At 46.7% G+C, this 16,644-nt stretch overlaps 1 protein-coding gene across 2 annotated transcripts in view; it reads left to right on the top strand.

Annotated features, from left to right (window-relative positions):
• Positions 1-16,644, top strand: part of EMC10 (ER membrane protein complex subunit 10) — a 55,444-nt gene that overhangs the window by 18,446 nt on the left and 20,354 nt on the right. The window lies entirely within an intron of this gene.

The following is a 16,644-nucleotide window of genomic DNA, read 5'->3' as shown; positions in this document are numbered from 1 at the left end:
TCTTTTCTAACGCTACTCTCTCTTCTTGCACTTTATTTTCTCTGAGCTCTGAGACGAAACAAATACAAATGACGACTAAACATTAACAAGGGCCAACATTAAGTAATTGAGCGTATGCCTCCAACTTCTGTGGGCAGTTCATGTGCTTTTTCTCACATTTATGATGTCATAGCAGGGAGCTTTTTTTTTTTTTTGCACTTGCTGCGTCATTACTGGGACATGGAGGTGGGGCATGCTGGGAAATTTTGTACGGGTTTTGTAGTATCATGAGTTCAGCACATTTTAATTTTGATTTCTTCCAAGGCTTTGGCTTATGATTGACACAGCAGACTACCCTGAACAAAAACTGAAGCCACCTGTCACTGTTGTGCGCCCTTCAGCATATGGCAGAATCTTAGATTTAAGGGCAAATGTGGTTGCTGCCTTGTTAAAGCAGAGGTTCACCCAAATAACATCTATATCAGACCAACTTCTTTATACTTCTAACATGTACAGTCCGCATTTTATTTTTTTTACGCTGTACATACCGTATAATCTATATTTGCAATCTGGCTTCCGGGTACTTCTCCCCGCGGGAGTAGGCGTTTCTATGCTGAGGAGGAATGTCCTCTGGGAGGTCGCCCAGATGATTGACGTCCTTTCAGAAGAAAGTTCCGCCCGGCGGATAAGGCCCCACCCCCTGTATTGCGTAGGCGAGTCACAGCGTTTCCGAAAGAAGCCGAACATGAAGAAGCTCTATACGGCGCCTGCGCAGTCAGCTCTACAGGGTTCCTAGTCGGCGCGCAGGTGCCGTATAGAGCCGACTCGCAGCTCTGCCTGTTCGGCTTCTATCGGAAGCACCGTGACGCGCCTACGCAATACAGGGGGCGGAGCCTTATCCGCCAGGCGGAACTTTTTCTGAAAGGACGTTAATCATCTGGGCGACCTCCCAGAGGACATTCCTCCTCAGCATAGAAACGCCTACTCCTGCGGGGAGAAGTACCCGGAAGCCAGATTGCAAATATAGATTATACGGTATGTACAGCGTAAAAAAATAAAAAATGCGGACTGTACATCTTAGAAGTATAAAGAAGTTGGTCTGATATAGATGTTATTTGGGTGAACCTCCGCTTTAAGGTTCATGGGCCATACATTGTCAAGGAAGGAGCATATTTCTGCACCCGTGAGTCCAAGGGTTCGAGTACAGCCACGGCCAGCAGCCTGTACAAATCGATGACAGGCTGACTGGTGCCACAGGTGTACTTCTATAACTGTACATCCGCTTTGGTAACACTAAAACAGCGATGGAATATTGCATCCCGGCAGGTTATCTGTCCCTATAAGTCTGTAACCACTCGGATGTGCAGTTGCCTGCCTACGACTACGGCATCTGTCATGTAAAGGTTACTGGTCACCGCTGTATAAAAGCACCTGTGACTCCTGGGTGCAGAAATACTAGATTTCTTGGGCCCTTTTCACACGTGGCGGATCCGCTGGATGGACTCCACTAGCTCAGCGGGGGATCGATCCGTTGATCCCCGCTGAGCAGGTGGATGACCAGTCCATATCCGCTCACTGTGCAGGGATGGACCTGTCAGAGCCCCTTTGTTTTCTATGGGGAGATCGAATGAAAAAGGACAGCCTGTTCGTTTTCATCCGATCCGCTGGACGTATAGCGAACGTATCGCCATCAGTCTGTTTTGAGTGGATCTTGTCAGATTGGATAGCAGGCAGGTGTCAGCGGATACATCTCCACTTACTGACATCCGCCTGCCCATAGAAGTCAATGGGTGGCCCGTTCAGATCTGCCTGAAAAACTGGCAGACAGATCCAAGCGAGCTGAAAGGGGCCTTAATGGTGTGCAGCCCTTTAAAGTGATACTAAAACACATACTTTATTTACATTGTCCCTTGTGTTTCTGTATGTGTATGATAGTACTGTAATTATAAAAAAAAAAAAATTAAAGCGGAGCTCCACCCTAAAGTGGAACTCCCGCTGATCGGAACCCTCCCCTCCTCCGGTGTCACATTTGACACCTTTCAGGGGGAGGGGGGTGCAGATACCTGTCTAAAGACAGGTATTTGCACCCACTTCTGCCACACAGTCTCGGGTAGACTGTGGGAATGACGTCACTTCCCGTCCCTGTTGTGTTCTGGGAACACTCGGCTCCCAGTACACAGCGGGAGCCAATCGTCAGGCTTAGCGCGACTCGCGCATGCGCCGTAGGGAACCGGGCAGTGAAGCAGGAGCGATTTACTTCCTGGTTCCCTCACCTGAGGATGGCGGGGGAGCGCAGAGTGACGAGCGATCGCTCGTCCTCTGCTGCGGACGGCGCTGGACTCCAGGACAGGTAAGTGTCCTCATATTAAAAGTCAGCAGCTGCAGTATTTGTAGCTGCTGGCTTTTAATATTTTTTTTTTTTCAGGGGACATCCTCTTTAAGTACCCTTTTCCTAATTTTTAGACAGCCGTCACAAGACCTAGCTCTTTCCCAGTCTGTCTGCAGAGAAACACAATGCAGGAGGAGCTTCTAGTCCTCTGCTGCTGGTCACATGTTCAACATAAAAAAAAAGGCCTTACTTCCAGAGTAAAAATACAAATTTAGTATCAAACTGTTTTAAATTGTCATACAAATATATATTTGAAACTAAATCTTTATTTTTTGGGAGTAACATGGTTTGGGTGGATTTCTGCCAGTCACAAGCTGTGTCTTGTCCCTCCAGCCTGTGTCTTAGCATAAAAGGGATGTGAAGCCTCCATTAATCTACATGTAATATCCTATCCCCAATGTGTTAAGCTGGTTAGTGGGCAAGTAGGAGGGAGTGGGCTGTCATTTAAAACTGTATATATGCCCACATGTGTGACTCTACAGTCACATGGGCTGCTCAGATGTGATAGGGAGGAAATGCTCAGCATAGAAACTTACTCACAACTGAGCATGTGCAGAGTTATCACCACTGCTCTGCAAAACCTCTAGCTAAATTGAGGACATGAACAGAAGCAGGATCAACCAAATGTTTTGCAGAATATGGGAAACTAATCTCCTAGTGAGTTAGTATGAACAGCATATAATACAGCATGTATTGATCGTTTTTTATGATGTGGATGTAGTGACACTTTAACCTTCTTACAACCGCACGCCGTCAAATGACGGTGGGCGGAATCCCCTGTTGTTCTGACAGGACATCAAATGACGTCCTGTCATTAAAAGCTGCTAGGGGGCGCGCGTACTCTGCTGGCACTGTGCGCGTGCCCGGCGGCCGCGATGGCCGCCGGGCACCCGCGATTGCCCGGTAACTGAGCGGGGACGTGGAGCACTGTGTGTAAACACAGAGCTCCACGTCCTGTCACGGAGAGAGGAGACCGATCTGTGTCTCTTGTACATGGCATACTAGCTCATTATGTATTACTTGCCTGAGATCGAAGCCCCCGCAGCGGTGCTCGTTCCTCACCTCCGCCGCTATCTTTCCCCGAGTCTTCCTCGTATCGCGGCTCCGGTGCTGTGACTGGCCGCAGCCGCGATGACTCCACTCCCGCGCATGCGCACGGGTGCCGCAACTGATGGCATGATCACCGTTAGTAACGGCACGCTCAGTGCGCCTGCATGCCGCTGTCTACGGCACATGTGCCATAGACATCGGTGCATGTCTTTTGGAAATATCTCCTAAACGTGTAGGATTAGGAGTTATTTGTTGCACCTACAGTTAAGCCTTAATCTAGGCTTTCCTGTAGGTTAAAGTGGTCTGTAAGGGTTTACAACCATGTTAAATGCTGTTGCTGTCCAGGAGAAAGGAGAAAGCCTTCTAATCACCCGTTCCTATGCGCGCACCCCCCCACAATCCAGCAGTGGACTGTTCCAGGAGTCCTCAAGTCCAGAGCAGGTCTATGGAGCCTTCTCTTGGCTTAATGACATCAGGAACAGTCCACCGATCTAGAGTGCAGGGGATCAGTCTTCTGTGGGGAGGATCCAGGTAGGTGTATCTCCCTTTATCTCTCCCCTAGACAAAAAAATTGGCAAGGGGAAAACTTTTTTCCCCTCCCGTCTTTCAGGACAGCCCACAATTGAGAGATACTCCTCCTCTTCCTCTAGGAAACACTGCGCCAGCCCATAAATTTCTCACTCCCCCTGCCAGACCTCAGTATTAGTGTTTCCTCCGGTGGGGAGACACTGTGCATGGGAACCTAGGCCAATTCAGGCAGAGGACTGAGGCCATCTATTTTACCTTAAGGAAGCAGAGGCTTCCAGGTGAATCCTGGTGCGGTGCAGGCCCACCATTAGCCACCCCTTCCACGCCGAGCGCGGCTCCTGGTTGCGGGGGACCCCTATCTCGTCCAGCGGGGCGCAGCGGGGGGGACATCCAGGCTCGCCCTGTACTACAGGCCGCAAAGAATTTTTTTGAACCGAGCGGGCTGGACGGCGGGTGACGTCATTTCCGGCGTAGAGCGGATGTCTCCCCTTTGAACCGCGACTTCCGGTTCCGGGTCGCGGTGCTGATAGGAGGTCCGGGCGGACGCTGGAGGGAGTCGGATCTCGCACAGGCGAGGAGAAAGCTCTCAGCAAGCAGCCACCTGCAGTCATGTCGGCAGCATCTCCAGAGCCAGCCCTGACAACTGACGCTACCTCCAGCGAGCCTAAGGTAAGAGTACCCTGGGGAGGGGCGCTCTCTAGCTTAGGTTTGCCTCTCCATGTAGGGTTCAATGCATGGGGAGGCAAGCCCCCTGGGTGGCCAGGGGAGGGGGAGTCCTTAGTCCCAGGGTTTATAGGGGGCTAGGTGCACTCCCAGGGTTGTAACTAAATTTTTATTTTTATAACTGTTGTTTTCTGCCCTTTCCGTGTTTCAGAAAGCCATTGAAAAAACGGGTAGTGGAAGGCATAGCTCAAAGAGGAAGTGTGCCTCCTGTAGGGATGTCCTTCCAGAAACATGGACTAAGGTCCTATGTAGGGATTGCATTCAATCCCTGGTCAGGGAAAATGAATTAGAACAGGAGTCAGGACTTGCAGCCTCTGTTAAAGAACTGTCATCCACGTTCTCCTCATTCAAATCTCTGTTTGAGAGGTTACAGCCTTTGGCTGTCCCTACCCAGGTTACAACCCAGCCACAGGCTCAGGGTTCTGCTCCTGTCATACCCATTGCAGCAGCTATGGCAGATGTTTCCGCAGGCCCTTCCCAAGAGGAACAGGTTCCTCCAGATAGTGCCACCTCTGATTCTCAAGAGGGGTCAGAGGGAGAGGACCAGGACGGGGAGTCCAGGAAGCCCTCTAGGTACAAATTGTCACTGGATGAGGTAGAGGACCTCTTAGGGGCAGTTTACACAACCCTTGGTATCCAAACCGACAAGAAACCTCTTACCCTCCATGATCGAATGTACAGGGGTCTGGAGGAGCAAGAGAGAAAGGTCTTCCCAGTGCATGATATACTGGTTGAGACCATTAAGAAGGAGTGGCAGGATCCTGAAAGGAAACCCTTTTTTTCCAGATCCCTAAAGAGGAGATTCCCTTTCTCAGAGGATCCTTTATCTGTTTGGAACAAAAGCCCCAAATTAGACGCCGCCTTCTCCCAAGTGTCCAGGAACACGGATTTAGCGTTCGAGGACATGGGGGTTTTGTCCGATGCTATGGACAAAAGAATGGATTCCCTATTAAAGAAATGTTGGGATTCTACTATGGGGAATCTTAAACCAGAACTTGCCGTCACAGTAATGGCTCGCAATCTGGAGCATTGGCTCTCTAAAATTCAGGAGCACATTGAAGCTGGTACGGATAAGGAAACTATTTTAGCCTCCTTCCCTACTATCCTGCAAGGAGTCGCTTATATAGCGGATGCCTCAGCGGAGTCAGTCCGCATGTCGGCCAGATCGGCGGTTCTGGCTAACTCGGCCAGAAGGGCCCTTTGGCTCAAGACTTGGACTGGCGACAGCGCCTCTAAATCCAAGTTATGTGGTATTCCCTTCACAGGGGACCTGCTTTTTGGCCCAGGCCTTGAAGCAGTACTAGACCGCACGGCGGACAAAAAGAAAGCCTTTCCTCCTAAAAAAAGAGTCACAGTACAGGCAGGAAGGGGGTTTCGTCCGCACAAGCAAAAAGGGGCCAAACCAGCAGGCCAAAAGAAGGTTTGGACCCCCAGGGGCAGAGGCAGAGGTGGAGCGATTTTTCACCCTCCTGTCCAGCCCCCTAAAAACCCATGACTCGTTAGTCAGGGTGGGAGGAAGACTGGGGACCTTTCTCCCACAATGGGAATCAATCTCCCCAAACCAGTTTGTCCTGGCGGTCATAAGAGGGGGATACCGACTGGAATTTTCATCACCTCCCCCCCAGAGATACCTAGTCACCCATCTACCCAGGGACAAGGAGAAATCCGAAGCCTTGTTGGGAGCTCTAAGGGAACTAGAGGATCAGAGTGTCATCCTCAGAGTTCCAAGGGCAGAGGAAGGAAGGGGATTTTATTCACACATCTTTGTGGTAAAGAAGCCCTCGGGAAAATACAGGTTAATCCTAAACCTAAAACCTCTGAACAGATCCATTTCATACAGGAAATTCCGTATGGAATCAATTTATACAGTCAGAGCCCTCCTTCCCCTCAATTGTTTCATGGTATCTCTGGACCTCAGAGACGCATACCTACACGTCCCGATTGCGGGGAATTCCCAGAGTTATCTGCGATTGGCCGTGGACCTAGAGGGAACGATTGTACACCTCCAGTTCCAGGCTCTGCCATTCGGGCTATCCTCCTCGCCCCGGATTTTTACCAAAATCCTGGCAGAACCCTTAGCGTTTCTGCGACTTCAGGGAATATCCATCATAGCCTATCTGGACGACCTGCTACTTTTCGCAGCCTCGCCAGAGCAGCTATCCAGGGACCTGGAAGTGACCAAGAAGGTTTTAACAGACCTAGGGTGGTTACTGAACCTAGACAAGTCCAGTTTAATTCCATCCCAACAGATCACTTACCTAGGGTACCTGCTGGATTCTACTCTCTCAAGAGTGTTCCTCCCGGTAGAGAAAGTCAAGAAATTGGACAGAGCAGTAGCTTCCCTCCAAAACAATCAACAGGTGTCACTAAGGTCCCTGATGTCAACGCTAGGTCTGCTGACATCTGCCCTCCCAGCCGTACAGTGGGCAGGGATTCACTTTCGCCCACTACAGGCCTTCCTACTAAGGGTCTGGGATCACAGCCTAGAAGCCCTAGACTCCTTGATTCTAGTACCCCTTCAGGTAAAAAGATCCCTCTGGTGGTGGAGAAAGACCACCAACATAACCCAAGGACGTCTGTGGATTATCCCGGTGTCTCGGGTGGTAACCACAGACGCAAGCGGCAAGGGCTGGGGAGCGCACCTGGGATCCCTTCCAGCGCAGGGTACCTGGGATCTCCAAGATCTAAAAAGATCTTCCAATTGGAAGGAGCTGAGGGCAGTGGGCCTAGCCCTCAGGTTCTTTCAGGAGGAACTCCAGGGGCACCACATTCAGGTGAGATCGGACAATTCATCGGCCGTAGCCTATTTAAACAAGCAGGGCGGCACGAGAAGCGAAAGTTTGTCGGTCCTGACAGCAGAGATTCTGGGCTGGGCCGAGATCCACACCCTCTCCCTTTCGGCGGTCTTTCTGAGGGGAGAAAGAAACGTAACAGCAGACTTCCTCAGTCGGAGGCAGCTGAGGGAGGGCGAGTGGACCCTCAACCAGGAGGTCTTTCATCTCCTGAACAAGAGATGGGGAACTCTGGAGGTGGACCTCTTCGCCTCAAGAGAAAATGCGAAAATCCCCTGTTTCTTCTCCCTGAACAAAGGAGAAGGAGCAAGGGGAGTGGATGCCCTGTCCCAAAGCTGGAAGTTCGGAAGATGCTATGCATTCCCACCTCCGGTACTTCTTCCAGCAGTACTGAGAAAATTCCAATTAGAGCACACCTCTCTAGTCCTGGTAGCTCCTTACTGGCCCAAGAGGGCTTGGTTCTCAGTCCTCAAACAATTAGCGGCAGAACCACCCTTATTTCTACCTCAGCGGGAGGATCTTCTATCACAGGGCCCAGTCCTATGTCCACAAGTCCACAAGTGGAGGCTAGCAGCGTGGCTACTGAGGAAGCCATACTAAGATCCAAGGGATTTTCCGAAGGTTTAATTGCCACCCTCCTTAATAGTAGAAAAAAGGAGACACGCAAAATTTACAAGAAGGTTTGGCTTCGTTTCAACGAATGGTGTGTAAATTGCCCCTGTTCTGTACAGAGCCCCACGGCTGTCTTAGAATTTCTTCAGTGTGGGGCAGATAAGGGTCTTTCGGTTAGCACCCTTAAAGGGCAGGTTTCGGCACTTACGGTGTATTTAGAAAAACCTCTGGCCACCAGTCCCTGGATAGTCAGGTTCTTTAAAGCACTATCCAGACAGAGACCAGCTCGAGGGCCACCCTTCCCCAGTTGGGACCTGTCTCTGGTATTGCGTACCCTAACGGGTACTCCCTTTGAGCCCTTAGACAATTGTTCTCTAAGGGATTTAACCTTAAAAACAGCTTTTTTGGTTGCAGTGACCACTGCTAGGAGGGTCAGCGAGCTAGAAGCTCTATCGATCAGACCCCCTTTTTGTGTTATTTTCCCGGATCGGGTCGTTTTCAAGACCGATCCAGCCTTTCTTCCTAAAGTGACTTCAAAGTTTCACAGGAGTCAAGATATAGTTTTACCCTCTTTTTGTTCCAACCCTTCGGGGGAAAGGGAACGACGTTTCAGTACGTTAGATGTTAGGAGAAGTATCCTACATTATTTAGAGGTGACTAAACCGTTTAGACGGTCAGACTCACTATTTGTTTTATTTTCTGGAACCAGGAAGGGATGCAAAGCATCCAGGCGCACTATTGCCAGGTGGCTAAGACTAAGCATTGAGCAAGCATACACTTTGGCTGGTAGGGATATCCCTACAGGAATTAAAGCACACTCCACTCGAGCGCTGGCAACCTCTCAAGCAGAAAGAGCGGGAGCAACGCCGGAACAGATTTGCAAAGCAGCAACATGGTCCAGCTACACCACCTTCGTTAAACACTACAGGGTGGACCTGGTTTCGGCAGGTGAGCAAGCCTTTGGACGAAAGGTTTTGCAAGCCATAGTCCCACCCTAGTTGGTAAGTTCTCGGTTATCCTCTCAATTGTGGGCTGTCCTGAAAGACGGGAGGGGAAAAATAGAGTTACGTACCGGTAACGTCTTTTCCAGTAGTCTTTCAGGACAGCCCTGGGTACCCACCCGAATAGAGGAAGTCTGATTTCAAGACCAGGACATGATGTTGATATGTAATTGTATGTTATTAACATGTTCTTGTGTCTCCCCAGCTGACCGGAGGTGCTCGTATAAATACTGAGGTCTGGCAGGGGGAGTGAGAAATTTATGGGCTGGCGCAGTGTTTCCTAGAGGAAGAGGAGGAGTATCTCTCAATTGTGGGCTGTCCTGAAAGACTACTGGAAAAGACGTTACCGGTACGTAACTCTATTTTTTTTTTTTTGGCCGGAATTTAGCTTTGGGCTGTATTCACACCATTGCTAATTGGATGCGGGTTTCACGTCATCCAATTCGCATAGCAGTAGATTGTGACTGGCTCTCTATGGAGCTGGTTCACACATCTCCGCAGCGGCTCCTGTGTGACTTGCAAAGGAGTCCTGTACGTCTTTTGCTTCATTTCAGGTCCGAACTCGGCCCAAAATTCGGGCTGAAATTGGACCTGAAACGGTGAATGGAGACAAACCGGACTCCTGTTGTCAGCTGCTGCGTTTTCTAGTGTGAACCCAGCTTTAAAGTGCAACTGGAATCATGAAGTTCTACCACAAAAAAATAATAATTGGAGATAGAGGCTCTTACTATAAGCACACTATCCTTTTTAGTTTGCGCTGTTCTGTATTCCCATACCCCTGAAATATTCCCACCTTTCTGGGAGCTGATCACTACATGAACATAACTGATTTCCTGGCCCATGCATAATCTGATTATATTGCTTCCAATCTCATGCCGTGTACACACGATCATTTTTTCGACATGAAAAAAAGCAAAGTTTTTAAAAACGTAATTTCAAATGATCGTGTGTTTTACAGTTTCTGAACATGCTGCATTTTTTAACGTCGTTTTAAAAAATGTCGTTTTTCGGGTTGTAAAAAATTATCGTATGTGGGCTAAAACGACGTTTTAAACCCGCGCATGCTCAGAAGCAAGTTATGAGACGGGAGCGCTCGTTCTGGTAAAACTACCGTTCATAATGGAGTAAGCACATTCATCACGCTGTAACAGACAGAAAAGCGTGAATCGTCTTTTGCCAACAATGAATCGACTAAAGCAGCCCAAAGGCGAATGGAGCTTCCCCTTAATAGTGCCATTGTACGTGTTGTACGTCACCGCGCTATGTTCATCATTTTTTTAAAACGATGGTGTGTGGGTAACATCGTTTAATGATGAAGTTGGAAAAACTTAGTTTTTTGGACATGCTGAAAAACGATTTTTCTTTCATGCCGAAAAATGATCGTGTGTACGCGGCATCAGGGCCTTAGGGATATTAGGAGTGCAAGAGTTATGGGACTGTTCATTAATGAAAGTGAAGTGACTAGCATTGCGAACCCCATATAGAAGCATCTGATGGGAGCTGCAGGGTGCTTTAACAGTAGATAGGGAGCTCCAACTGTGCAGTACAAAGAGAGCACGGGCACACAGATACACTGGCAGGTCTGCAGGAGACCTGCATGGCACCAGCCATCTGCTGATCACTGGCACAATGCTTTAGAAGCTCCCGAAACAAAAAATAATAAATGCACATTTTTCTTCCCTGCAAAAAAATGTGCATTTATTATTTTTGGTAAAAGGTGAACTTATCCTTTATCCATTTAAGTATCAAACAAATTAGCGCTTTGGAAAGGCCAGTACAGCCGTTTTATACTGACTGTCACAGAACAGTTGGGAACGTGTTGAGATGACAGTGAAGAGGATGCAGCTAAGGTTTGTACTGAAGTAGTATGATTTATAGTTTGTGAACCCTCACCTTGTAAAACAACCCATTTTGTTTAAAGTAGAAATGAAAGGCAAAACCTTGGTGTATACATATAAAACAAATGATGTGATCATGTTATCTGTGTGAGCATTGGGGGAGTGTAAAAGCAGCAGCACACTGGTCTTCCCAATGAATGGCTCTGTGTGTGGGGGCAAGGGGTGGGGGGGGGTGGTGTTGTCAGCAGAAGTCTGATCATTGAATGAAGACATGCTGTGCTTTCGTGCCTAGTGTGGTCAATTTTAAATAGAAGTACAGGGACTGGCAGGAACACACACCAGGAATTTCATATAAAGAAAGTGCTACAAAGAGAGCAGGCTACTTTCTCATACAAGTACATACAGGAATATCAAATGTTGTGTTGATGTATTCTTCAAGTACATTGCTCCCCATGAACATCCCGTTAAGACTTTAAAGCGGAGGTCCTCCAAAGAAAAAAATTAAAAGTCAGCAGCTACAAATTCTGCAACTGCTGACTGAATAAATGGACACTTACCTGTCCAGGGTGCCCGCGATGTCGGCAGACGATCGATCGGCTCTCTTGCCCTCGCCGCCATCCTCGGTGAGGGAATCGGGAAGTGAAGCGTTGCGGCTTAATTTCCCGGTTCCCCACTGCGCATGCAGGAGTCGCGCTGCGCGTCCTCACTGGTCCTCGCTGTGTTCTGGGACCTCTGTTTCCCAGAAGACAACGGGGGGGGGGTGTGTAGTGTCGTGACCCCCGTGGGAGTCTGCCCGGAAGTGAGTGCAAATACCTGTATTATACAGGTATCTGCACCCCCTCCCCCCTGAAAGGTGCCAAATGTGACACCGGAGGGGGGAAGGGTTCCTAAAAGCAGAGATTCCATTTTTGTGTGGACCTCCGCTTTAAGACTGCAATTCAAGCTGTTGAGGTTTTAGTTTCATGTGTGCTGTAAGTGTAGCTTGCCATTACATGGCGATGTGAAGCTGCTAGACAATAGTACACAAGCAGCAGAGCCTGTCATGTTGAGCTTTTGTGATGATTTTTTAATGTTAGAAATTCCAGCTCTTGTAGCATTGTGGGAAAAACAAAGTTCCGTTTCTTTTAGTAACGGATTGAGACGGGAACCAGGAAGAACTAGAAGGATCATCGGGTGCTTTACAGTAAAAATAAAAATGATGCAGACTAGATTTACACACAAGTCCACAGAGTAGGATAGATGTTTTTTGCCTCCAAAAAGAAACAGAGGATGAGGTCAAATTATTGGATGTTCTGGTTGGATCAATAGATAATGAAACAATCTTAACCGGTTCAGCCCCGGACCAATATGCAGGTAAAGGACCAGGCCCCTTTTTGCGATTCGGCACTGTCGCGTTTTAACTGACAATTGCGCGGTCGTGCGACGTGGCTCCAAAACAAAATTGGCGTGTTTTTTTATTTTTTTCCACAAATAGAGCTTTCTTTTGGTGGTATTTGATTACGTCTGCGGTTATTTTTTGCGCTATAAACAAAAATAGAGCGAAAATTTTAAAAAATAATAATAAAATATATAAAAAAAACATTTATTTTTCCTCAGTTTAGGCCGATACGTATTCTTCTACATATTTTTGGTAAAATAAAATCACAATAAGAGTTTATTGATTGGTTTGCGCAAATGTTATAGCGTTTACAAAATAGGGGATAGATTTATGGCATCTTTATTAATATTTTTTTTGTTTACTAGTAATGGCGGCGATTTTTTTATTTTTTTTTTGTGACTGCGACATGGCGGATACATTGGACACTTTTGACACATATTTGGGGCCATTGTCATTTTCACAGCGAAAAGTGCTACACACTGCTTACTGTGAAAATGGCAGTGAAGGGGTTAACCAGTAGGGGGCGCTGTAGGGGTTAAGTGTGACCTAATGTGTGCTTCTTACTGTAGGGGGGGCGTGGCTGGACGTGTGATGTCACTGATCAGGGAACAGACGATAACTGCCACAGAGAAGAGCGGGGAAGGTTTGTTTATACACGCCTATCCCCGGTCTTCAGCTCCTGTGACCCGATAGCGGGACACCGGCGGTGATCGTGTCCGCAGGCGCAGTCACGAAGCTTTGGACTGAGTTGTGAGCACTCCGCTGGCGGCCCGCTCGCGACCCACGGCTGGGTTCTTAAAGGGGACGTACATCGTCGTGCGGCGGTCCTTAAGTGGTTAACCGGTTAATGCCCGCCGCATGTATATGTACGTCCCTGCCTTTCCGCGGGTCCGATCGGGACCCCCCACCGGTACATGCGGCGGTCGGAAACCCGCAGGGAGCGATCCGGGATGAGGGCGCAGCTATTAGTTTCTAGCCGCCCCCTCGCGATCGCTCCCCGGAGCTGAAGAACGGGGAGAACCGTATGTAAACACGGCTTCCCAGTGCTTCACTATGGCGGCTGCATCGATCGTTTCATGCCTTTTATAGGGAGACACGATCGATGACATCAGACCTACAGCCACACCCCCCTACAGTTGTAAACACACACTAGGTGAAGCCTAACTCCTTCAGCGCCACTTGTGGTTAACTCCCAAACTGCAACTGTCATTTTCACAATAAACAATGCAATTTAAGTGCATTTTTTGCTGTGAAAATGACAATGGTCCCAAAAATGTGTCAAAATTGTCAGAAATGTCCGCCATAATGTCGCAGTCACGAAAAAAATCGCTGATCTCCGCCATTAGTAGTAAAAAATAAATAATTAATAAAAATGCAAAAAAAATATCGCCTATTTTGTAAACACTATAAATTTTGCGCAAACCAATCGATAAAGGCCTATTGCGATTTTATTTTATTTTTTTTTACCAAAAATAGGTAGAAGAATACATATCGGCCTAAACTGAGGGGAAAAAACTATTTTTATATATGTTTTTGGGGGATATTTATTATAGAAAAAAGTAAAAAATAGAATTTTTTTTACAATTGTCCTATTTTTGTTTATAGCGCAAAAAATAAAAACCGTAGAGGTGATCAAATACCACCAAAAGAAAGCTCTATTTGTGGGGGAAAAAAAGACGCCAATTTTGTTTGGGAGCCACGTTGCACGACCGCGCAATTGTCTGTTAAAGCGACGCAGTGCTGAATCGCAAAACCTGGCCTGGGCAATTAGCTGCCTAAAGGTCCGGGGCTTAAGTGGTTAAAGGAGACTCAAAAAAAAGTCTGCTGTGTTAATGCTAGGGAGAGATGGCATGATACATGTCGTCGTTTTTTTTTTTTTTTTTTTTTTTTTTTTTAAGCCTTTTCTCACACTTTTAATCAAGGTGTTTTTGTTTTTGTTTGTTTATTATTACTGTATACCTACAGTTCAGCTTTAAAATAGACACTTTTTCTATATATTTTTTTAAGCCCCCTTTTACACTTAGTTTTTTGTAGTTTGAAACTCAAACACTCAACAAGCCAAATCCAATGCTTTATTACTGTCAGTTTTTTTTTTTTTTTTTTTTTTATACCACCTCAGCTTATTTCCAATATACTAGAGACCTGCTCATGATCCGGTGCTTCTTGCGTCTCTATTTGCGGTTTGCATCATGTGTGGTATATATTATATTCACTATCTTTTTTTTTTTTTTTTTTTTTTTTTTTTTTTTTTTTTTTTTTTTACATACATGTGTATATATATTTAATATTTGCACCCCCCCTCCCTCCCCTCATGGCTCCCAGGGGTCCCCTGCCCGTCCTATGAATAAGATCAAAAGCAAGGTTGTAAATAAGTAATGGGGCTAGGAAGAAGACTAGTCCTCTTCTATTCGGGTAAGGGTATAAAAATGGGGGAAAATTGGTCAGATGTAGATAGGAGAGAAGCGGGGAAGGAAGGAAATATATTGTCTCGCATTAAAGTGAGAGAAAAAAGGGGGAAATTGGCGGACTCCCCGCTTAGTCAAACCCTTACTCTCTCCGCATAGCTCCATGTTTTTTTATATTCCTTCCATTTTCCCCACTTCTCCCTATGTTCGCTGTTCTTCTCCAGATAGCCATCCCTCAACTCCTCTAGTCTATATGTTTCCTCCACCGCGTCTATCCAACTCCAAATATGTGGGCTTTCCGTCTCCTGCCACTTCTTAGGGATAAGTCTCTTGGCAGCGTTTAAAAGGTGGGGGAGTAGGGACTGCTTGTATTTTTTTATGCCTTCTTGGCTGCAATGAAAGAGGATGGCCCATGGATCTTTCTTGATCTCCTCTCCCGTGACAATCTTTATTTGGCTCAATATTATGTCCCAATACGTTTGAATTTTGGGGCAATGCCACCATATATGGGCCATCGTACCTCTTTCTAGGCAGCCCCTCCAGCAGTCTGCGGTATAACCTTCTTTAAATTTGTTTACTTTGTCGGGGGTAATGTACCATCCTGAGAGGCACTTGTAATTTACTTCAGCTGTTCGTGTATCTATCGCAGAAGTGTGAGTTAATTGAGTGATCCTTGAAACAGTGTTAGTCCCCCTCGTGACCCCTAGTTCTCTTTCCCATTTATCTATAAAGGGTGCTTCGCCCCGGGTTCCCAATTTTACCAGTAGCCCGTACAATTTAGTGATTGTGCCCCTAGAATTTGTGGATTTACAAATTTTCTCAAGTGAAGTTAGCTCCGCCTCCGTCCGTAATGGGCGGGGGAGGTGCCGCACAAAGTGAGTCAACTGGAGATAATGCCACTCGTCCAGATTCCAATAGTCCGTTTTGGCTTTCAATTCTCCATAGGTCATTATCTCTCCATTTTTTATAATATCACCCAAGTGCACTGTGTTTCTCCTAATCCAGTTCCCTCCTATTTTTTTTTTCCCCCGGTGGGAAATAAGAGTTTTCTTTTAGATTCATTAATGGGGAATTAAATTTCCCTTCTAATTGTGCCTGCGTCCTATCCCACATTCTTAAAGTGTCTCGTGTAATATCGTGTGTTTTGTGATCTAGTGCTCTATGTTGTGCAGGGACCCAAATAATATTATTCAGGTAATTGTTTGTTAGCGCCTTCTCTATTTGTACCCACCTTTTATCTATCCTATCCCTAGCCCACTCTACCGCCCGCGATAGAACCGCCGCCTTGTAATAACTTTTAATATCTGGGACTGCCAGGCCGCCAAGTGGCTTGCCTTGTTTTATTATGGAGAGGGATAGTCTATGCTTTTTATTTTTCCAAACATAATTTAGTAGCAGGGTGTTAAGGATCCTCAAAAATTGCTGGGGAAGAGCAATTGGGAGTAGTAAGAATTTGTATAGAATCTTGGGGACTACCACCATCTTCAACATGTTTATGCGTCCAAACCATGATATGGGTTTATTTATCGTTTTTTTTAATTCATTCTTGATCTCATTTAGTAAGGGAATATAATTTATTTTGTACATCTTCTGTATTGTATTGGCCAGTTTTATTCCTAGGTACTTGAGTTCTTTGGTCCAGGGGAACGCGCATACTTCCTTAACCAAATTTACCTCTCTTTTATTTAAATTAATGTTCAAGATCTCTGATTTGGTTACGTTAATTTTGAAGTTGGAGATAGCGCCGTATTGTTGCAGCACTCTAGAGAGCTTGGGGATAGATTTAACTGGGTTGGTTACATAAAATAATATATCGTCGGCGAAGGCCGATAATTTATGTTCCTCCCCTTCCACTCTCACTCCGTTGATATCCGGATCGTTGCGAATGGTAGCCAGCAACGGCTCTAGGGATAGGATAAAGAGGAGGGGGGATAATGGACACCCTTGCC

This window comes from Rana temporaria, chromosome 10, assembly GCF_905171775.1.
Source record: "Rana temporaria chromosome 10, aRanTem1.1, whole genome shotgun sequence".
Classification (NCBI taxonomy): Eukaryota; Metazoa; Chordata; class Amphibia; order Anura; family Ranidae; genus Rana; species Rana temporaria.
The sequence above is the reverse complement of the archived record's forward strand: the minus strand, read 5'-3'. Positions and strand labels throughout refer to the sequence as shown.